Here is a 25,270-nt window from a genome sequence, read left to right on the forward strand (position 1 = left end):
CAGGCTACAAAGATAAATGCCTCCAAATCGGAAGTGCTCCCGATCAACATCCCTGACGGGGAGTGCCCACCTAAGATCCATTTCCCTATAGCTGGAAAACCTCCTCACTGAAGTATCTGGGGATCCACATCACCCCCACCTTACGCCACCCTTTACCAGCAGAACTTTCCTCCTCTTTTCCGCAGCATTAGGGGACCCTTTGTACAACAATGGGAGAAAGCACCACATCTCCCTACTGGGGAAGTAGCGGCAGTAAAGATGGCGATTCTACCAAAAATACTCTACTTATTTCAAACCCTGGCCCAGTCAGTGCCCTACAGCCCAGTTGAAAATCTGCAACCGATCTCGCCTCCATTTATCGTGGAAGTACAAGCGTCATAGAAATCCCCCGTCGTGTTGCTGGCGCGAGGTCGGAGGGGTCTGCATACCCTGATCTAGTTAAGTACTATCAGGCGACCCAGTTGAGAGCAGTAACCTCCTGGTTCACGTTACGATCATACAACAAATGGACACAAATAGAAAAGCTGTGGCTGGCCCCGGAGCACCCAAACAACTTATTGTGGAGTGCGGATGTGGAGGTTGACCCCGGTCGCCTGTTAGGTCCTAGAAAAAAACATGAAATACCCCCTCAAGGGTGGGACTTTATAAGTGACACAAACACGTGAATGAGTAGAAAAATATATAGCAAATTTATTTAAACAATTTAAGTAAGGACATCGTACAGTGTCCTAGCAAGGATAAAAAACCACATGCAAGTGGTATACAGATCCTATTTGTAAAGCAATAAAACAGACATGAGACAAAAATTGGTCCAACCCGACAGCCGTTTCGGTATCTGTGATCCTTCTTCAAGGGGTATTACAGACGATCATTGTGTCAGAGAAATACATGTCTATTAGAAAAGAGATATATACACATATTACATAGAAAAAATTCAACTTAAACAATATTTACAACTCTAGTGACCGAAATTGTTAAAAAACATGGGGAAGGGGGAGACAAGAAAAGGACAGCCATACAACTATGTCATTTATCAAAACAGATATGAGTTACTTACAGTCAATAAGATCTGTAGATAGAGTCCTGTCTCAGTGTGAAAGTACGCCAAAAACAAGGGGAGAATGCTGTATATGGAGATCAATGTCTCTGTGTTCACGGGGAGGATATACAATCATAGCCTACCAAAAAGGTCCACGCCTAGGGAAGGAAGGGAAAGAGGAAAGAAGAGAAAAAAAAAAAAAAAAATAATAATATATATATATAATATGTATATATCATTATTTGTTGCATTCAAAGAGTTAAATGCAGACACACATTTATAGCAAAAAAGAGTAACCCCATAGAGCTGGTAATCCAAAAATGGAGAGTAACTTACCAGATATGGGAATCCATATAGGAGAGGGTATGCATGTGCCAGAGAACAAAAGGTTCAGCCACAAGGAGACAAACTACCCAGGAATTATCCTATGTTGTCAGGAAGGGTGATTGCTGGGTGATCGCAGGCACAGATCACTGGAAAAAGGAATTTAGGAGTATATATAAATAATATGTATGGCTAGTCTGGTGAAGTGTGCATAAAGGCACAGCACCAAAAACAAACAAATAAGCCAAACATCAACAACCAGTGGTCTACCTGCATGTGAGAAGTCTCCATAAGTCCAGCAACGCCATGACAGTCAAGACAATAGTGTCTGCAATGGGCTTAAATAAGTCCATTAGTGGCTATGGCGCATGCGCGCGCGCACGTGCTGCGTAGTGACGCAATTGCGTCTTGGAAAAAAAAATAAAATAAAAAAAAAACGGATGGGCTGAATAGAGTACATTAGGCGGCATAGGCGCATCGCCGCGCTATGCGCTGCGTAATGACGCAATGCGAAATACGCTATTGTGGATAAACTCGCAAGTGGACACCACACTTGATATCAATGCGGTGACTACTCTCGAACAATTATTGCCTGCACAGTCCAAATACATTTAACAGACTCCATGATAAGTCCAAAAGTAAGGACGTCGGCATGTGTCGATCAGCATTGTAACACCATTCTGCAAGACACATTAGTAGCGTTGGCATATGACGCAATCGCGCAGACGGGTATAAAGTCGCAATTATATCAATGTCAATATGGTGATTCCATATATGACATTGATTAAAAATTGATAATATAATTAAATTAAAAAATTGGAAATAATAAAGGGAGAATATCACTTAAATAAGTGATTTTGCCAGTTGCCAATCCACCCTTACACAAGTATATAACCCGAATTAGGATGACAATGCCAGCAATTACGGGAAAAAAAAAAAAAAAAAATAAGGGTGGGGGGGGTGGGAAAAAGAAAGAAGAAGGAGAATGAGAGGGCCTTTCGCACAGGGCGTGCAGGGATATCGCCCAAATAATGGGAATTTCCCACCCCCCCCCTTTTTTTTTTTTTTTTTTTTTTCCCGTATTGATGGCATTGTCATCCTAATTCGGGTTATATACTTGTGTAAGGGTGGATGGCACTGGCAAAATCACTTATTTAAGTGATATCTCCTCCCTTTATATTCCAATTTTTAATTTAATTTATTTTCAATTTTTAATCAATGTCATATATGAATCACCATATTGACATTGATATAATTGCGACTTTATACCCGTCTGCCGCGATTGCGTCATCATGCCAACGCTACTACATGTGTCATTGCAGCAATGGTGTTACCATGCTGATCGACACATGCGACGTCCATACTTTTGACTATCATGGCGTCTGTTAAATGTATTTGGACGTGCAGGCAATAATTGTTCGAGTGTAGTCACCGCATTGATATCAATGTGCTGGTGTCCACTTGCGAGTTTCATCACAATAGCGTCATTTCCGCAATTGCGTCATTACGCAGCGCATACGCGCGCGCATGCGCCTATGCCGCTAATGTACTCTATTCAAGCCCATCCCGTTTTTTTTTTTCCAAGACGCAATTGCGTCACTACGCAGCACGTGCGCGCGCGCATGCGCCATAGCCACTAATGGACTCTATTTAAGCTCATTGCAGACACTATTGTCTCTGACTGTCATGGCGTCTGCTGGACTTATGGAGACTTCTCACATGCAGGTAGGACCACTGGTTGTTGATGTTTGGCTTATTGTTTGTTTTTGGTGCTGTGCCTTTATGCACACTTCACCAGACTAGCCATACATATTATTTATATATACTCCTAAATTCCTTTTTCCAGTGATCTCTGCCTGCGATCACCCAGCAATCCACCCTTCCTGAAACATAGGATAATCTGGGTAGTTTGTCTCCTTGTGGCTGAACTTTTGTTCTCTGGCACATGCATACCCTCTCCTATATGGATTCCCATATCTGGTAAGTTACTCTCCATTTTTGGATTACCAGCTCTATGGGGTTACTCTTTTTTGCTATAAATGTGTGTCTGCATTTAACTCTTTGAATGCAACAAATAATGATATATACATATTATATATATATATATTATTATTTTTTTTTTTTTTCTCTTCTTTCCTCTTTCCCTTCCTTCCCTAGGCGTGGACCTTTTTGGTAGGCTATGATTGTATATCCTCCCCATGAACACAGAGACATTGATCTCCATATACAGCATTCTCCCCTGTTTTTGGCGTACTTTCACACTGGAACAGGGACTCTATCTACAAGTCTTATTGACTTAAGTAACTCATATCTGTTTTGATAAATGGACATAGTTGTATGGCTGTCCTTTTCTTGTCTCCCCCTTCCCCATGTTTGTTTAACAATTTCGGTCACTAGAGTTGTAAATATTGTTTAAGTTGAATTTTTTCTATTTAATATGTGTATATATCTCTTTCTAATAGGACATGTATTTCCTGTCCAATAGTCTCTGTAAACCCCTTGAAGAAGGATCACAGATACCGAAAGGCCTGTCGGGTGGACCAATTTTTGTCTCATGTCTGTTTTATTGCTTTACAAATAGGATCTGTATACCACTTGCATGTGGTTTTTTATCCTTGCTAGGACACTGTACGATGTCCTTACTTAAATTGTTTAAATAAATTTGCTATATATTTTTCTACTCATTCACGTGTTTGTGTCACTTATAAAGTCCCACCCTTGAGGGGGTATTTCATGTTTTTTCCATAACTCTAGGGATGTGGTGACTTACAAACACTGACATTCTCCTGATTGTGGGGTCCCTCTTTTTCATATATTTAGGGTAGCAAATACCCAAACCCCCATATCTTTTTTCCCACAATCTCGAGACTGTCTACTCTTTTTTATGTACTCTTTTACTTAAAAATTCATAGAGAGTTCATATATTTTAGAGACTATTTTTCCTTTCTTGTTTGCGGCTCTTGGTGATTGAACTGTTTTGTCCTCTAGCTCAAGTTAATTGAAGTTAGAATATTTTACTTTTTATTTTTTATTTTGTGATTTCTTTCTGATTTACTGTATCATCTTGACTAGGTCCCACTATGTTTAGATCCCAAAGATTTTGAGGGTCATATGGCCAGATATAGAGAAACAAGCTAAAAAGAGACACAAACTTCCGAAATGACGGCATGTTTCTCACAACTATCAAGACTAGTTGAGAGAAAAGCACATCTATTATGGCATATTGAGGGTTTTGAACAATATATCAGAGAAGATATGAACCCTTTAGGACTCGTATCCAAATTTTTCCCACTTTTGAAAAACATTGAAGAATCGTTTAAATAAAATGGGCACAAAAAAAATCTACAACAGTGTAGTCTCGTCATGATGAGACTTCTGATTGATGAATATTCCACAAGATTTCTAGGCTTAATTTGGATATTGATAAAGTCTATACACAGTTAAGATCATGTGAAAACCTTGATGCTATAAAGCCCAAGAAGAGAAAGCATTAAAACCCGTCTGGACCCTATTAGCAAGCACATACTCTAACTGCCAAGGAGAGAAAGTTTTGGCGTGACAAAATTGCTTTTAAGGAATCAAGGGCATACCATTGGCATAATAAAAGCAATTTTAATGCTCGTCAGAAATCTAATAAAAAGCGAGACACGGGTAGAGAGAAGGGGTCCAATACTTCTTTGAACTCCTCTCTCTTCTCTTCCTCTCAGGTATCCAATCCTGAGAAGAAAAAAACATTTAAGAATAAATGGAAATCTCCCAATAAAGGCATTAACAAAAAACAATGCACAGTGGAAGTCAACTCAGGTCTAGTTGATGGTGAGGGTGCAAGTAACAAATCATCTGGACCACGTGGGGGAGGGGTTGAACAATCAACCTCTAGCATACTTTTTCCTCATATTGGAGCGCCGGACAGGGGGGACCCCCTGACGGACATCAATACAACAAATATGACATCATAGCTGAACTCTATGCAATCTAATGAGGGAAAAAATTTAAACATTATTAACCTTTCTGATTATACTCTGTCTTTAGATGAACTATCAGTGCTTTCAAGGGGTCTCAGCTTCTGCCCGGATACAGATGTAGATAGATTTGAAACCATAAAAGATCTACATCTTTTTTCAAGAAAACTACTCCTAAAAAGTATGTATGACAAAAATAAGCATATTCCCGATGCAAAGGAAGCTGAACTAATCCAACATGAACACGATGTAAAGTTCCTGGTCGATTTATCAGAGGACCATGATGATAGAGATCTAATTGATAAAATCGATTGACGTCTGTTGTTCCAGAAAAAACAATAATTTTACCTAAAATACAATCATCATTAAAGAAAAAATCGGATAAATTTCCCGCTCTAAACGCCAATATGAATCTGAACGCGTTCCTAACCATGGTGTCTAGGGACATCAACAGATTAAATTTTCACCCCACCTGCTCATCTAATCTGACCAAAAAAGAAAAACTTGCTCTAGATAACCTTATCAAACAAACACAATTAACTATCAAACCAGCGGATAAGGGCGGTAATATAGTAATTATGAATAACCAGCAATACAAAGAGATGTGTCCTAAAAATCTTGAGCAACAAGTGAATGTATACCAAAATTTCTAGGCTGCAGATCAATACGTTTTATGAAGAATTTTACAAACTTATTGACAATGCGTATGCTATAAAACCATTAATCTTCAAACGTGGATTTTTGTAAGGACTATGCACCCCAGAATTCCACGTTTTATAGTCCTTCCAAGATTCATAAAAACAAGATACCACCCCCCCGGACGTCCTATCGTTTCGGGTTGTGGCAGTATCACAGAATACATTAGTAAATTTTATAGACGAACAAATACGTCATATGTCAATAATTTACCTCCTTTGTTCAAGATACATTGCACCTTCTCAACAACTGGATGGTCTGGTCGGTTCCCCCTGATGCCCTTCTGGTGGCTATTGATGTGGAGGCTCTCTATAGCTCCATTTCCCCACCGGAGGGGCATCGAGGTGATCAGACACACTTTATCCCCAATCCCATCGAGACAACCGGACCTTTGATAATTTTTTGCTTTCAGCCTTGGAACATGTTCTTACTCGAAACGTTTTTTTCATTTGATGGCTCCCCTTCCTCCAGGTACAGGGCGTAGCTATGGGGGACTTTCTTGTGCCCCAAGCTACGCAAACCTGTACCTGGGGGAGTGGGAGCAGGGGTTTCTGTCTGAGGAGGCTTACTTGCCCCTAACAGACCACATTATACACTGGAGTCGATATATTGACGATATCCTGCTGGTCTGGACTGGGTACCCCCCAAATGTTATTAGCATGCCTTTCAGCCATGAATGACAACACATACAATCTAACCTTCACTATGGACTTATAGTGATGTCTCAATCAATTTTTTGGATGTGACCATAGAGAAGACCCATCTGGTAAACTTACAAGTGCGTTGTTTAGAAAGGACACTGCATGTAATTCTATTCTACATGCACAAAGCGCACATCCTGTATCTTTAATTAGATCTATTCCTTCTGGCCAGTACTTGCGGCTAGCCGCAACTGTACAAAGGATGAGACCTTTAAAATAGAAGCTGACAAGCTAAGAGATCGGCTCCTTCTAAAGAGGCTACTCTCCAAACTTGCCTCAAAAAGGCCTTTTAGGAAAGCCAGTGCCAGACCAAGAAATGACCTACTTTACCAAGAAAAAACAATGTAAGAAATTACCGACCGACGCAAATCCAAATGCCCTTCGGATCATTACCAGGTTTAATAGGCAGAGCAACATGTGGGCAGGATTATCTCTAAACATTGGCATCTGCTTAGGTGTAGATCCATTACTAGCCCCCTATGTACCATTAAGACCCTTGATCACTTACCGTAAAACCAAGTCACTCAAAGATAGCCTTACTCAGAGTGAATACGTGGGTGAATTTCGCACAGATCCATGTAAAAGGCCTGGCACCTTCGATGTGGAGGATGCAATCTGTGTCAATATATGAACATTGGGGACAATATACTATTTACCTGATGGTTAAAACTTTCAGACCTTCCCACTTTGCGAACTGCAAAACACCTGGAGTGGTATATCTACTTTCATGCCACTGTGGGGCTTTTTACGTTGGAAAAACGAAACAACCTTTCTTTAAACGCGCTTCCAGACATATTACATGTATGCGGAAAGCAGACCCGGACCTCCCCCTGGGGCGCCATATTCGAGACGCCCATGGTGGGATGATCCCTAAAATCAAATTCCTCATTTTGGATAGAATACACCCCAACAGTAGAGGGGGCGACTGGAATATGACCTTGCTGCAGAGGGAGACAAGATGGATAGCCATGCTAGATGCTACTAGAAAACCAGGCCTTAATGAAATAGTTAGCTATCGCCCTTTTCTGGAGGGGTTTTCCTCCGGGGGATGGGAGGAATAGATTTCTCCACATCCATCCCCATGCGACCATTTTTTGTACACTCATTTGCTGTATAATGCTTCGCGGGTGAGGGTATCTATTTGGCCCCCACCTGACGCACGTGGGGGGCATATCATGCGCACCTACGGTTCACCACCTGGGTTTTGTTATGTTTGCCCCCCACATTTGCAGTAATTACTGCTTTCTTGCGTCAGCGCACACTCCATGCCGGCTCCTTCCCATTATTGGGCGATATCCGGCACGCCCTGTGCGAAGAAGGCCCTCTCCATCTCCCTTCCTTCTTTCTTTCTTTCCCTCCCCCCCCCCTTTTTTTTTTTCCCCGTATTGATGCATTGTCATCCTAATTCGGGTTATATACTTGTGTAAGGGTGATTGGCACTGGCAAAATCACTTATTTAATTGATATCTCCTCCCTTATTATTTCCAATTTTAATTTAATTTTATTTTCAATTTTTAATCAATGTCATATATGGAATCACCATATGACATTGATATAATTGCGACTTTATACCCGTCTGCCGCGATTGCGTCATCATGCCAACGCTACTACATGTGTCATTGCAGCAATGGTGTTACCATGCTGATCGACACATGCGACGTCCATACCTTTGACTATCATGGCGTCTGTTAAATGTATTTGGACTGTGCAGGCAATAATTGTAGTCACCGCATTGATATCAATGTGCTGGTGTCCACTTGCGAGTTTCATCACAATAGCGTAATTTCCGCAATTGCGTCATTACGCAGCGCATACGCGCGCGCATGCGCCTATGCCGCTAATGTACTCTATTCAAGCCCATCCCGTTTTTTTTTTTTTTCCAAGACGCAATTGCGTCACTACGCAGCACGTGCGCGCGCGCGCATGCGCCATAGCCACTAATGGACTCTATTTAAGCCCATTGCAGACACTATTGTCTCTGACTGTCATGGCGTCTGCTGGACTTATGGAGACTTCTCACATGCAGGTAGGACCACTGGTTGTTGATGTTTGGCTTATTGTTTGTTTTTGGTGCTGTGCCTTTATGCACACTTCACCAGACTAGCCATACATATTATTTATATATACTCCTAAATTCCTTTTTCCAGTGATCTCTGCCTGCGATCACCCAGCAATCCAGCCTTCCTGAAACATAGGATAATCTGGGTAGTTTGGTCTCCTTGTGGCTGAACTTTTGTTCTCTGGCAACATGCATACCCTCTCCTATATGGATTCCCATATCTGGTAAGTTACTCTCCATTTTTGGATTACCAGCTCTATGGGGTTACTCTTTTTTGCTATAAATGTGTGTCTGCATTTAACTCTTTGAATGCAACAAATAATGATATAATACATATTATATATATATATATTATTTTTTTTTTTCTCTTCTTTCCTCTTTCCCTTCCTTCCCTAGCGTGGACCTTTTTGGTAGGCTATGATTGTATATCCTCCCCGTGAACACAGAGACATTGAGTCTCCATATACAGCATTCTCCCCTTGTTTTTGGCGTACTTTCACACTGAGACAGGACTCTATCTACAGATCTTATTGACTGTAAGTAACTCATATCTGTTTGATAAATGACATAGTTGTATGGCTGTCCTTTTCTTGTCTCCCCCTTCCCCATGTTTTTAACAATTTCGGTCACTAGAGTTGTAAATATTGTTTAAGTTGAATTTTTTCTATGTAATATGTGTATATATCTCTTTTCTAATAGACATGTATTTCTCTGACACAATGATCGTCTGTAATACCCCTTGAAGAAGGATCACAGATACCGAAACGGCTGTCGGGTTGGACCAATTTTTGTCTCATGTCTGTTTTATTGCTTTACAAATAGGATCTGTATACCACTTGCATGTGGGTTTTTTTATCCTTGGCTAGGACACTGTACGATGTCCTTACTTAAATTGTTTAAATAAATTTGCTATATATTTTTCTACTCATTCACCGTGTTTGTGTCACTTATAAAGTCCCACCCTTGAGGGGGTATTTCATGTTTTTTCCATAACTCTAGGGATGTGGTGACTTACAAACACTGACATTCTCCTGATTGTGGGGTCCCTCTTTTTCCTGTTAGGTCCTATGGCCCAGCTCAGACGCACGTGGCGCAAATTGATACGCCAGCATAAGCTAACCTCCGACAGCTCCCTCCTGACCTCTTTCGCCGGCAACCCCAAAATCCCAGATAGCCTCACTCACAGGATGTCCGCTCCATGGACAACGAGGAACCTCTTCCACTTTGGGAACCTAGTGGATCCCCTGACTCACAAAATGCGCACATTCGCGGACATACAGGCCAAGCACGATTTGTTCTATGAACGAGGAGTTCTATGGATATCTCCAGATACGCCACTATGCCCTGACTATCGCTCCAAACCTGCAGTTTCCCCCCCCAACGGCTTTTGAAAGGCTGATATTGGCGGGTACAGCACAGAGGGGCCTGATCTCTAACATATATAAAATATTGAACTCTAGGCCCGTGGAAATGGCAGGCAAACATGCATATATGCTTAGGTGGGAAAAGGCCCTAGGCGAGGAGATCTCTGTGGAACACTGGCGGGCGATCTGGTCTCAAGCGGCAAAAACTTCGATCTGTACTTTATACAAGGAGAACATATATAAAATCCTCTACTTCTGGTACATCACACCTGATGTTTCTCCACGCCATTACCCGACCACTTCGGACCCTGCTGGCGCTGTCAGCAGGACAGGGGAACGCTTATCCATATCTACTGGAGCTGCCCATTGATCGTCCCCTTCTGGACCTCGGTACAGCAATTACTGGACCGACTTCTAGACGGGACGCTCCCCCTGACCCTGAAAGTTTACTTATTAGGTTTCCCCCCCGAAAATCCCAGCACCCTACAAGAAACTGACCAGACATATCCTCACAGCAGCGCGATGTCTGGTGGCTTTACACTGGAAGCGCTCCGCCCCACCCCCCCCCTGAGGCCCTGTATGCCAGGATAAAAGATGTGGAATTAATGGAGAGGATGACGGCCAGAATGCTAGACAGGCTGGAAGCCCATGATGAGGTTTGGTGGCTTTGGCACCGCCGGGAGGAGGAGCCCACATCAGGTAGCTGAACCGCACAGGTGATTTCCCACCCCATTCCCCCCCCCCCATCCCCTCTTTTTCCCTTTCCTCTCTTCTTCTTTTTGCCGTTTCTTATCTTCTCTTCTTCTTCTCTATTACCCGTGAACCCACGGATGATTCAAGATTGTTCACTAGTACAATGTTGCACTGAAATGTTTATCTCGTACCTTGCACTTAACCGGTTTATGTAGCTAAGGCTCAGTACGAACTATTCGCTACTTTGTGAAGAAGACACATAACTGGTCAGATAGAGCTATGCAGAATGTCATATATGTAACTGACCACTTCGCTAGATGTTGCTTACGTGTATGGTCCTGCATGTATACGTGTATTGAAAACTTCTGAATAAAACTGTTATGGATTAAAAGTGAAATATTCCTTTAAATTTCGTACATGGGGGTGTCTATAGTATTGCCTATAAAGTAGCGTATGTTTCCCGTGCTTAGAAAAGTCCCTGCACAAAATGACAATTCTAAAGTCATTCAAAACTTCTTGTGGCTATAATGAATTGTCGGGTCCCGGCAATACAGATAAAAGTCATTGAAAAAAACGGCATGGGTTTCCCCCTAGTCCATTACCAGGCTTTTTGGGTCTGGTATGAATATTAAGGGGCAGACCGCAGGAAAAGAGGGGGGACGAGAGAGGGCCTCCCCTGAACCAGACCAGGCAACATGCCCTCAACATTGGGAGGATGTCCCCATCTTGGCCTCATCCCCACAATCCTTGCCCGGTGGTTGTGGGGGCCTGCGGACGGGGGGTTTATCGGAATCTGGAAGCCCCTTTAACAAAGAGGACCTCCAGATCCTGCCATCCCTATTTGAATTGGTAAGGGGTAAAAAACATGTGACAAAAAAGGAAAAATTAACACACACACAGCTTGGGACAAGTCCTTTAATAAAAAATAATAAAAAGTCAGACTTGCCGCTACGAGCGACACAGCCTTCATAGGAGGCACCCGGCCGAATGACGTGCAAGCCGTCTGACAGCTTTTAAATAACTGAGGACAGGGGCCACCCATGACAACGGGGGTTTCCCGTGATGTGTCAGAGGGGGTGGGGTCTCCTGTGACACCACGGGGAAACCGCCGGGAAACCGCATTGTATCAGAGGAGGACAGGGTCACCCATCTACGTCATGGGTGGCTCATGCGTCATTCGGCCGGGCGCCTCCTACGGAGGCTGTATCATTCGTAGTGGCAGGTCGGACTCGTAGTGGATACGGCACTGGAATTTTTGGGGACAATTGGGGACTTTGTTCTAAGCTGTGGTGTGTGTTTTTTTCCTTTTTTTGTCACTTTTTTGGGTGAAATGGTCGGGGAACAATGTACCCCTTACCAATTCACATTGTGGGTGGGATCTGGAGGTCCCCTGGTACGGTTCAGGAGGGGGGACACTCTCTCGTCCCCCCTCTTTTGCTGCGGCCTGCCAGGTTGCATGCTTGGATAAGAGTCTATATGGATTTTTGGGGGGAACCCCAGGCCATTTTTTTTTAATTTTGGCACGGGGTTCTCCTTAATATTCATACCAGACCTGAAGGGGGGACCCCACACATTTTTTGGGGTTCGGGGTTCTCCTTAATATTCATTGGTATGAATATTAAGGAGAACCCTGAACCCAAAAAAATGTGTGGGGTCCCCCCTTCACCAGACCCAAATGGCCTGGTAATGGACTGAGGGGGAACCCATGCAATTTTTTTTCAATGACTTTTATCTGTATTGCCAGGACCGGACAATTCATTATAGCATGCTGTGTCTCGTGGAGCACACATTTTATGCTGTGAATCCTCTGCACTAAGGTGCTTAGCTAGTAGATGCACTTTTTACATAAGCTAAATACATTTTATAGCATACGGAGAGGCACTAGATGTTTGCTTCTTCTTTCATATATCTGCTTGGAGTTGGTGGTGAGATTGCTGACGATCTGTCAAGTTACCGGCATCTATTATATGTAATCCAGAATTCCTGTCTGTTCATCCCTTAAAGTGAACTGCCTTATAGATCTGGCTGATATACTCAGGGTCCTTCTTCTGAGGTGAGCTGCCAAGAATACATTGGTAGAGGGTGTCACGCAGTACCTATATTATTTCAGAAGCACTTGGAGACTTTCTGGTGTATGCCGACCATCTTCCAAGAAGAATTTCGTGTGATTAATATGGACTGTTCCTTTTCAATATCATTGATTTTAGTTTTGTCATAAGTGTTTGCGCTACATTGCTTATTTGACTTAGTTCTGTTCATTTTCTGACACTAGTTTACAGCATGCTTGTTTTAGGTCTGTGACTAAAATGTACCGAAGACAAACTCAGCAAGTCATTTTGTATTTTACCAGTACAGTTGAACCTTAGATTACGAGCATAATCCATTCCAGGAGAATGATCATAATTCAAAGAACTTGCATGTCAAAGTGAGTTTCCCCATTGAAGTCAATGGAAACGAAAAAAATTTGTTCCGCATTGACTTCAATGGGATGCAATACTGCATGCGGCCAGAGGTGGGGGGGCATCGGAGAGCCTTTGGAAAGGGGCAGAAAAGCCCAAGGACACATCGGTTGACCTGGGCAAACGTCAGAAAGGCTCGGAAACTATGTATTTCCGTTTCTTTTTGAGCATTGCCGAATGGAATTGATCGGCTGCGATCGTCGTTGTTCGGCTCTGCTCAGCTCCGGCGCCCCCGTACCTCAGGCCAAATGCGGTACTGCAGGCCCTATTAGGTTGAATTCTGCTCGTCTTGCGAGACAACACTAGCAAACCGAGTCAGAATTTTGCTCGTAAATCAAAACGCAATGCTCTTAAACCAGAGTTCATCTGTAATTGCAACCATCATAAGCCACAACATGAATTTTCACCCTTTTTTGACCAAAGTTATGAAGCTTAAGCACCCAGACCAAGTTTAGCAGTGTTATTATGCCTCTGTTGACTTGACAAAAACTCTATGCCTAATTCTATTGCAGTCACAAATAGGTTAAAGAACAACTTTAGGAATATCATTTTACTACAAACTATATGAATGAATCAGTGTTTTATTTTATTAGGTAAATGACTTCTTTACTTGGGAGATAAACATTTTTACTCATTCTATTTTAAACGGTATAAAAACAGGTTATTTTTTACTTTAGTTTGTTTACTTCTGTGAGTTATCTTAACATGAGTCACGTTTAATCAATTATTGCGATACAGCACCTCAAGTTTGGTATTAAGGTCTTCATATGTATGTTCAATGCAATATTGGGTTAACATTGTAGTTCATTTTGTATTACATAATCTGTTCGGTCTAATTTAACTTGTGCTGCTAACTTTACAAGTACACGCAGACTAACACTCCCCTGGAAATTAATTAAACTAACATTCAAGAATAGTTTATCTTTAGTGTGTTCAAATGATAATGCAGTGTTTCTCATAAATTTTACTTTAACCCCAGTGAAGTTAATATTTAATAAGTAGGCTATGGGCTTCTCAAGCAGGTTGTCATGGCTTGCAACTTATAACATCTTACAACTTATTCATAATAGCTGCATTCCTGGCTGCTGGCTAAGATAGTTGTGTATGTTTTCTCTCTCTATCCTAATAATTTACTACTGGCTAAAACAACTTTGTTGTAAAAATATGTCAAATATTATGTTCCTTGCTAAGAAGATATTGCTGCATGCCTGCATCAGCAACATCTTTCATCTGACATTTGTCCCAGTGTGTGATGATTTACATTCTATATTTTTTTATGAATGAGCAACCAGGAGTACTATGTACCCCTCACTAATTTATGTAGAATGGGGCAAATATTTGTGGATCTCCTTATTTTAAGGACAGCCACTGGACCAGGGTTATGGGCATGATTCTTATGTTCCTATCATCAAAGGGATATGGTGCCTTGCAGGGGAAGGAGCCCTTAAAGCCTCATCAGCAAGATATCTCAAAAAATCAAATTAGCAGAATTAGAAGTTCTCTCAGCCATAACATCTTCAAGATAAGCAGGATCCCTGAATCAATTCAATCATCCCAACTTCCTCACTACGTGCGTGACCTCTTCCTGGCAGTTGTACCATCAATATTGTCTGCAGACCTCACATTTGACAGGATCCACAGGGTTCCCAAGCCCTTCTTTTGCCACTAGAGACCCTAAGAAATGTCCTGTTAAGGATACATTTCTTTCAAGTGAAAGAAAAAATCCTCACTGTTTTTCGCCAGAGGGACAAGTTGCCTGAACATGTGGCCACACTTCAAAATCTGCCAGATCTCTCTGCTTATACACTACAGGGGTGAAAAAAAATATCTCTGTAACTAAGGATCTTTGAAAGCACCAAAACGTAGTCGATCGTAACTATCCAGCCACTCTCAAAATCTCTTAAAATCACATGAGAGGGTTCAATGTCTCTTATTGACAACCAGGAAGACAGAATTCACCTTCTCAAAGATTGGAATATCGTTCCTGCTGACCTACCGCAACTAGCGCCCTCTCCTGAAGACTTACCATGAATAGGAAAAAGTTGTTCACAAGCACTCTGTGAAGAAAGCTGCGTGACTTGGGCCACTACATCACAAGTATGATGACCAGGCCTGGACTGGCCATAAGGCACAGCAGGCATTTTCCTGGTGGGCTGGTGCAAACAGGCCACATGTTTATACAGGGCCTAAAGCAGTTGCGATAGCTGAGCTGCTCCTAGAGCCCCCACCACTTACCAGGCCTCTCTGTGGCCGACTGCTTATTTAGTTCAGCAGTCGGGGCTGGGAGGCAGAAACTACCAAGCTTCCCCATGACCATAAGGGAGCTGCCATAGACCTCTGCAAGAGCTGCAATAGATGGCCTGATGCTGCCTGTAAGACTGGAGAGAAAGTAAATGCCCGTGCAACACCCCTGTGCACCTGGCTAGGAGGAGAGGTGGGGTAGCTACATATAGAGGAATTGATCCCTATTCCTTCTGCAGCCACTGAATGTCTGCTGCTCCTCCTCTCCCTTCTGCAGACATTAAATTCTTCTATATGCAGCTGCTTCTCCTATCCAACTTCTTTTCTGCCCCCCCCCACTCTCCAGCTTCCCCCAGTGCACTCCAATTCCCCCTAATGCTCTACAGCTCCCCCTAATGCTCTCCAGATCCCCCCGGGCTCCCCAGCTCCTAATAAAAAGAAGAAAATAAATCAGCGCAAAAATGACAAATGAACCCCTGTATAGCAGCTGAACACCAGGGTCAATAATCACAAAATCCCTGTAGAGAAACAAATACAGATGGTGCAGCGCTCAAATAAAATAATAAAAGATGATTAGAAAGTCCATAAAATCGAAGTACACCTCCAGTGAGTGCCAATGTAGACAGACAGATGACTGTGTAGGTAACTTCACACGTGCTAGACACACATCCACCACCACATGAAATGGCCTCTCACCTCACCACCTGGACCCTTTGATTATGGAGGGTCAAATGCGCTTTATGTGTGAATATCAGCAAATCCAGCAGTAGTAGAGACGTCACAGAGAAACTGATAGGTCATCCCAGGTCATGTAATAAACAAATGCCAAAACATAGTGCTCTCCATTTGGATAAACGATTTAATCATAATAAAAGATAAAAAACACTCACAATGAAGGCACCACAATCGGTGCAGATGTATACAGCGTGTATATTGAGCAAAGTGATAGCCGCGGGTGACGTCACAACGCTCCTTCTGTACGCGTTACATCCTCTATGGGCGGGGACTTCTTCAGTTTTGAAGGAGGCGTGGAGAACACCCGCTATTTATGTGTGTAAGTTGCCATAGGAACCCAGCGTCTTACTTATGGAGAGTCAACATACACCGAGTAGGACACTCGATGTATGTTGACTCTCCAATAAGTAAGACGCTGGGTTCCTATGGCAACTTACACACATAAATAGCGGGTGTTCTCCACGCCTCCTTCACTGCTGAAGAAGGCCCCGCCCATAGAGAACGTAACCGTACAGAAGGAGCGTCGTGACGTCACCCGCTGCTATCACTTTGCTCAATATACATGCTTGTATACATCGACGCCGATTGTGGTGCCTTCATTGTGAGTGTTTTTATCTTTTATTACGATTAAATCATTTATCCAAATGGAGAGCACTGCTGTTTTGGCATTTGTTTATTACATGACCTGGGATGACCTATCGGTTTCTCTGCTGACGTCTCTACTACTGCTGGATTTGCTGATATTCAACATAAAGCGCATTTGACCCTCCATAATCAAAAGGGTCCAGGTTGGTGAGGTGAGAGGCCATTTCATGTGGTGGTGGATGTGTGTCTAGCACGTGTGAATATACCTACACATTCCTCTGTCTGTCTACATTGGCACTCACTGGAGGTGTACTGCAATTTTATGGACTTTCTAATCATCTTTAATTATTTTATTTGAGCCCTGCACCATCTGTATTTGCTTCCCAGCTGCTCCCCATTGCTCTCCAGTCCCCCCCAGTGCTCTCCAGTTCCCCCCAGTGTTCCCTTTGCACCCCTTGTGCTCTCTGCCCCCAGTGCGTTTCACCCCATTTGCTCTCCCACCACCCCAGTGCTCTCCATCCCCCTGCTCTCTGCCCTCCCATGCTCTCCACTCCCGCCAGTGCTCTCTGACCCCCAGTGCTCTCTTCCCTCCCTATCCACTACCCCCATGCTCTCCATCCCCTAATACTATCCACACCCTTCTCTCTGCCCCCCCCAGCGTTTTGCAACCCCTCCAGTGCTCTTCACCACTTTTGTGCTTTTTCCTAGCCCCCTTGATCCCCATAGCTCTGCCAGGTTCCCCCTACACTTGGTTAATTTCTGAACCCATTTACCTTCTTTGTTTGTTAACGCAGGTTTACGTTTTTGTTTACCTACGTACCATGTTACCTGACTCCTGTGTTTTGTTTTGGCGTCCATCTCCAGCTTTTATGTTTAACCCTCTGTAAAGGAATTTTATCATCTCTGGGATGCTTTCCCATTTCTTACTTCATATTACTATCGCACACATTCCTGGATCCGCTTATGGGTTTGGGTGCTTGTAGCAACAACCAGCTGGATACTGGTGCATGTTACAGTAGAAATATTTGCCAGCACACCATGGAATGACGTAAATAGCGTCCAAACAGATGTTTTATTGCATGATCACAACACAAAGAGAGTGCAACGTTTTGGAGCCACGCGATCACATGCCTGACAAAGGGGCCCTGCATGGCTCCGAAACGTGGCACTCTCTTTGTGTTGTGATCATGCAATAAAACATCCGTTTGGATGCTATTTACGTCGTTCCATGGTGTGCTGGCAAATATTTTTACTGCTTTCCCATTTCTGACTCCTCCCTTCATTCCTACAATCACAGAAGGACAATCTTTAGGATGTGGAATGCACTTCTTCACCCTTCCATTGCAATGCCACTAAAACTTTTAGCAATTATTGCCCGCGGCCTCAACCATCTGGCCAAGCATTGCTCTTTATGGAAGGAAGCCATTTATGCATCCTTAAAGTCCAAGAGAATCACTTTAAACTCTCAGCTGGGCCTAAATTTCACCACAAAGACTTCCCTCGTATCTTTTCGGTTGACCTTTTCTCCAAAAAGAGAGGATTCGCTATTGCCATCAGAAATTCCATATCTTTCTTACTTCAGGCTTCTCTAATTGATAAGAATGGTCAGTATGTAAATTTAGTGTGTACCAGTGATAATTAACTTATATCTCTGTGTGAGTATATGCGCCGTCATAAGCTTTTTAAACAAATTACTACTTTGAGGAGAGGAAACCTGATAGTATGTGGTGATCTCAATTCTGTTGTTGATCCATATCTTGATACAACTTCTCAACAGGGAAGATGTTCTAACTCTCTGAGATCACTTCTTTCTATGGAAATACCTTATGTCTGGCACCGTCAGCATGCATCTGAAAGAGATTTCACATACTATTCCCCTAGGCACAATTCATATTCCTGAATTAATATGTTTTTGATGGATAAATGGTTACTACAAAGGGTGTTCTCCTATGTTATTGCTGTAATCACATGGTCCAACCATGCGGATGTCACCATAACGATCTCAGAGAATGACACCTGGTGTTGTAATAACAAGAGTATCAAGGAATCTCCAACCAACAGGGTGCTATCTCAATAACCCCAGGACTACTTTACTCTAAATGACACCCCTAAAGTAGATGCATTCACCCTATGGAATGGACACAAGGCCTACATGCAGGGTATCATGTCAGCTAGGGGGCCAGGCAAAAAAAATGGGAATCCAATAAATTACATCAACTATATAAAAAATGTGTCGGCTATGGGGGTACCTTGTCCATATAAAGATTGTTTAAAGAAAATTGGACAGACTAAGTGGACTTTACTGGTACCAGAGAAGGACAATCACTACATAATAACACTAAATTTCTTTAGTACAAAAAATTACAAAAAAATGTATTAATTAAAACATTTTTGTACATTCTATAAAAACAAGAAAGAGCTATCATCAATTTGACCATAATAGATCTCTGTTGCCACTAGGTCAAAGAGGTTGACTTGTCGTTTTTATGTTTCCTCAGGACCTTATTTCATTGACTATAGACAGAGATCCTGCACAAAAGAAAAGAGGGAAACATCACATTTTTAATCAGATGAAATGTGCAGCATATACATATAGATAGATAAAACGTGTAAAGAGTGGCACTTATAGAGAAGGGCCCTCATAAGAGTGGCGTGCCAGGTGTCATCCGGAAGCAGCTTAACAAACAATGTCTTCTGTAAGTAAATCAACCAGTACACAGACACAATTGACCAAATCTGTTATTCTAAAGATAATAATAGGTAAGAAATTGTTAAGCATACAGAAAGGTTGCAAAGGGCGCTAGCTGCATTCGATGGCTACAATGATGTAATACTTACTGGGCACTGGACCCCAGAGGCCTAAGGAATCTGAATACAACACATAATCAGTCTTCCAAATGCAGAGTCCATTTCCCTAGCATTCCCATCAAGCAGAATAAGACAAACAAATATATACCTCAATGATATTGAAGTGGCATTCAGTAATGGTATTGAGCTCAAAAACTTGATGTCTCTTTACCGAAATGTTCCATTGGCTAAAGTCTAGGCATAATATAAAGATAATGATATATGGTCAAATAAGTCTGATTACTTAGCCATCATGCACATACAAATGGGAAAACAATCTCAATGAAAATGCCAACAAACTGCAAATGTACCAACAAATCCATTATCCAGGGGTCTATATCGATTTAAATATATTATATGGCAACCAACCTGCTTCATATCCAATTCCTACTGCTCAGCCAGAAAATTTATAAAATCTGCATTTAGATATAACCAGTCAGCTGCAGTCAAAACCTCACAGGTGATATTCAAAGTATCCATAATCAAAGCCAAATCACTTAGGCCCCGTACACACGACCGAACATGTCTGCTGAAACTGGTCCGCGGACCAGTTTCAGCAGACATGTTCGGTCGTGTGTAGGCCCGTGTGTAGGCCCGAGTGTGTAGGCCCACCGGGCTAATATTTCTGGACTTGTTTTAAAACAGCCTGCTGGAATCCTGTCCGCTCGGACATGTTCGGTCGTCTGTACAGACCTACCGTACATGTCCGAGCGCCCGCCATCCCTCGCAAGCGTCGAATGACTTTGACGCATGCGTGGAAGCATTGAACTGGCAGGGCCGCCCACGTCGCCGCGTCATCGTCGTGGCGACGGCGCGGACACGCCCCGCGTATTGTTTACGCGCGGATTTCTGTATGATGGTGAGTACAGCCACCATACAGAAATCCCCGGGCAGACATGTACGGTGAAAACGGTCCGGCGGACCGGTTTCATCGTACATGTTTGGTCGTCTGTACACGGTCTTACACTCACCTAAAACAGCTTCCACTAGACAACACAGCAGCGTCCATTGCTGCTCACATCCCAAACCAGTATTAATAAGAACTGGTTTTGGTGCCAAAACGCCCACTTAATTGTTATTATTAGTTTCAGTTGTGAAGGGGGAGGCAGTACCTGCTGTGGAGCATCTGAATACACCCATGCAGCGCCAATAAACTCCGTCGTATGGTCCCGCACATGCGCCGTATATCCTGCTTGGTCTAGGTCAAACAGAAAGTATATGAATGTGCAGTAGCAAGTAAACAGGTCTTCTGATCACAGACAGCAAATAAACAGCTGTCAGATAATAGCGATTAGTGTATAACAGACCTCTTTCAACAAAACAATCTCTTCCCTATAATCTCGTACATTTGCTTTACCACCAAAAAGCACCGTGTTAACAATTAGCTAAACCAGACACAATTGCACCCAGTGTCAGCAGACCATCTTTCGAAAGTCAACGGTATAATCTTCTACCCGCCGTTTACCCTGAAGCAAGGTATGCAGAGAGGCTTCGGCCGTTGCTGAGCACTGTGAATCGTCATAGCGCTCTGCCATTGCTTTGAAAAAGGTGTCTACAGAGTTCAATGCAGGGCTCTTTTGTTCAAGCAAGCTATGGACCCATGCTTGGGGTTCCTCGGATAGCAGGGAGATGATAAATCCCACTTTCACAGACTCAGAGAAGAAGGTTCTGGGCTGGAGGGCTAGATACAATGAGCAAGCATTTTTGAAGGCTCTGAATTTCTTCCGATTCCCCAGGAAGCTTTCAGGTGTAGGAACTATTGGTTCAAGGGTGTTCCTGTTACTGCTAAAGTTGAACTTGCCTAGTTTTGTAGAGAAGAGGAGGATTCTGTATTGGAAGCTAATGGACCTGAATCTACAGGAGAAGGCTAGACCGTCAGGTGCTGCAGACTACCCTCCAATTGAATGTAACCTTCCTGGAGTCTCTGTAATGCCTGAGTGAGGATGGTGACCTGCTGGCACAGAGCCTCGAGTGGGGAGCCAACTCTGTTGGCCTCTGACATGGCTGGATTGTACTGTCAGGTACCTTTTCCAAGGCCAAGATGCTGAGAGAGGACCCCCTTGTGGCTAAACACAGTATACCCCTGAAGGTGGTACAGGAGGTATAGGGCTCAATGAAGCATGGGCTGCCAGAAGGTTGAGAAGGCTTGAGCTGATGATTACTTGGAGACTTTGCTTGCAAAGATGACAAGGAGTAATCCAGACACTAGTAACAGCCTGGCTGAGGGTAAAACACAGGGGAGCAGATTGTAGGATGTGGGCAGGTCAGCTGACAGTCAATCACAGGTAAGTGATAAGACAAGCCAGGGGTCAAACATTGGTAATCAGGCAGGTGCAAGTATAGCAAAGTCTGTGAGCTAAGCCAGGGGTCAAACGCTAGTAATCAGGCCAGGTGTAAGTATAGCAAAGTCTGTGAGCCAAGCAGGGGGGGTCAAACACTGGTAATCAGGCAGGTGCAACTATAACAAAGTCTGTGAGCCAAGCTGGTGGTCAAACACTGATAATCAGGCAGGTGTAAGTATAGCAAAGTCCATGAGCCAAGCCAGGGATCAAACACTGTAGAGGAGATCAGAGCAGGTCAGAAGGCAAGCCAAGGTCACAACAGGAATCACTTGAAAGTATAACACAGGAACAGGAAGAGCTGAAGACAATCCAGCAATGTGGTTCAGACAGTGGCAGCCTTTTATAGGCCAGCAGGGGGAACCATCTGTCACGTGATGCGCCTATGACGTCCATTTCTTCTACTGGAAAGATTGCCAGTACTTCTACAGCCTATTCTTCGAACGCTATTTCTCGGACAGAAAGGAAATATATAATTTGAACATGTACACCTTTTTGGTGGAAAATGGTTGATAACATCCATCTTTCATTCATATTTAACACCCTGTCTGAGCCGGAATAAAACAGACAGTATATTGTGAATCAACCGGTGTTGTGTCAATCATTTATATATGCTATTCCCTGTGCACAGAAATTTGTGGGTGTGGTCAACAGAGTCGGCCGGTGATAAGGTAATTATAATAAGATGATAAAAAGTGAATAGTCAGGACTAGTGGTTATAGATTAATAGTGCATCCTAACAGCTGCAGTGATAGTTTGATTATACATTTTCTGAAACAATCTATGTTTGATGCTTTGAACCCAAAACGTTGTGAAGCAGTATCTTTTCTTTCAAACGTACATTCAAAAAAACACTCAGCTAATTAACATTAGACCATATATCAGCTTTTCAGTCTAAAGTTGTGGTTATTTAGTTTGTTTCTTCATAAAACAAAAAAGTGACAATATTTCTTGAATATCTGTCAGAAAATAGTGTTGTGTATTTTAGCTTCTGATCTTTCCTTCAATGCTTTTAGCAAAATGTGTCCTTTAAACAGTACAGTTTACTTTAATAGAAACTGAGGAAGGCTTCTCAGAAGAGGAACGAAAGAGGTTAGAAGAAAAAGACAGCAATTTACAGATTTGACATTTTCCTTTATGATCACTTCAAGCCAGCACAACATGAAGTGCAATGTATTGTAGAAGATATTTTAACTCTCATGTTCTATGGCTATTCAATGTTACGCAGAGATTTTCTGGAAAATAACTTGCATTGATTTGGGCAAAATGCATTTTTTTGTCACCTAAAGATACATATAAATATAACTATTAATTGTAGCATTTGAAAGATGTGTAGTCAGAGGAGACATCAATAGAACAGAGGACCAGATTCACAGTGCAAGTACGCCGGCGTATCTACTGATACACCGGCGTACTTTCAAATTTGCAGCGTCGTATCTTTAGTTTGAATCCTCAAACCAAGATACGACGGCTTCTGGCTTCGATCCGACAGGCGTACGGCTTCGTACGCCTTTGGATCGTAGGTGCAATACTTCGGCGCCTGCTGGGTGGAGTTTGCGTCGTTTTCCGCGTCGGGTATGCTAATTAGCTTTTTCCATCGATCCACGAAGGTACGCGCGGCCGTCGCATTCTCTTACGCCGTTTCTAGTCGGCTTTTCCCAGCGTATAGATAAAGCTGCTATTTTGTGGCGTATAGATAGACTTGCCATGTTAAAGTATGGCCGTCGTTCCCACGTCAAATTTTTTTTTTTGCATAAGTTGTCCGTGAATAGGAAAGGACGTAACTCACGTCTAAGTTCAAAAAATTACGTTGGTGAGACTTAATTTGCGCAAAGCACGGCGGGAAATTTCAAAACGGAGCATGCGCAGTTCAATCGGCGCTGGGACGAGCTTCATTTAAATGAATCACGCCCCCCTACCCGCCCAATTTGAAATACGCGCCGAGAAATACACTACGCCACCGTAACTTATGGCGCGAAATCTTCCTGGATTCGACTTAGAGCCAGGTAAGATACAGCGGCGTAGCGTATCTCTGATACGCTGCGCCTGGGCAATTCTATGTGAATCTGGCCCAGAGTTTTTAGTAATCTGAGAGAGAAAGAAGTGTCCTCCTCCTAAGGTCCTGGCTTTATTACATGACAACAATCATTGATGACTATTATTCAATTATTGGTTGACATTAATACTGTAGTATGATTTCCCCGTCTGAGTTCTGCCTATCCTTTCTCCATCTATTTGCTTTCTCTTCTCCAGTCTGCTGTGCCTCCATGTACAGTATTTCTCCTTTTAGCTATTCTGAGCTCTTTCAATATCATCCTCCCTCTTTTTCTTTTACCATACCACTCTACTATATATAAAAAAAAAGAAAGAATTTCTGCCTTTGTAACTTCTTGGAGGGTTTATCCCAATTCCCATCTGGTTAAACATTGTCAGCAGGACATGAAAATAGAAATTTGAACCATTCCTCATTCTTTTGAAAACGAAATAATGTTGCTGGCCACCCACCTTGAAGATAACCCAATGTGCAGTAAAGTAAAACCTTGGATTGGGAGCATAATTTGTTCCAGAAACATACTTGTAATCCAAAGCACTTGTATATCAAAGAAAATGTTCCCATAAGAAATAATGAAAACTCAAATGATTGGATCCACAACAATCTATTCATAAGTTTTTTAGTTTATAGTCCATATAAAAAGATTATAGCAATGTGATAGGTTGTGTAACCATAAAATGTCCATCCACAAATGGAAGCCTCCACTAGGGGATTAGAAGCAAAATCCAGCAGGAGCTAGAGAGTATAAAAGAGAAGAGAGGCGCCTCTAAGTGTAGGAATATTTTTACATTTAATGAAGGTACAACATTTAGCAACTTACATGGTTGATGATTAACCACTTAACGACCGCTGCATGTACATTTTCGTCAGCAGAATGGCACGGACAGGCAGATGTACGTACCTGTACATGCCTGCCTTCCCGTGCGTCAGATCGGGACCCCCCGGTACATGCGGCGGTCGGTAAGCCTCTGGGAGCGATCCGGGATGAGGGGGCGGCTGTTCGTTTCTGGCCACCCCCTCGTGATCGCTCCCAGCCAATCTCCTTCCGCCGAAGGACTTCCTCAGCAGTATTTTTGTTCGGCGAGAGGAGCGAAGACATCACAAAGTGAGTTGCACCAACAGCCCCCGATCACCCCCCAGCCCCCTGTCACAGTGTCACTAATTGCAGTGATC

The 25,270-nt window shown here is 42.8% G+C and overlaps 1 long non-coding RNA gene across 1 annotated transcript; it reads right to left on the reverse strand.

The window, feature by feature from the left end:
* Nucleotides 1–666: 666 nt before the first annotated feature.
* LOC120926357 lies at nt 667–1,366 on the reverse strand. Its single transcript, XR_005746945.1, has 2 exons — nt 1,058–1,366; nt 667–892 (listed from the first exon to the last, which is right to left on the reverse strand). It is a non-coding gene; the product is annotated as an uncharacterized LOC120926357 (long non-coding RNA).
* Between the last annotated feature and the right edge of the window lie 23,904 nt (nt 1,367–25,270).

The sequence above is a fragment of the Rana temporaria genome, chromosome 2, assembly GCF_905171775.1.
Source record: "Rana temporaria chromosome 2, aRanTem1.1, whole genome shotgun sequence".
Classification (NCBI taxonomy): Eukaryota; Metazoa; Chordata; class Amphibia; order Anura; family Ranidae; genus Rana; species Rana temporaria.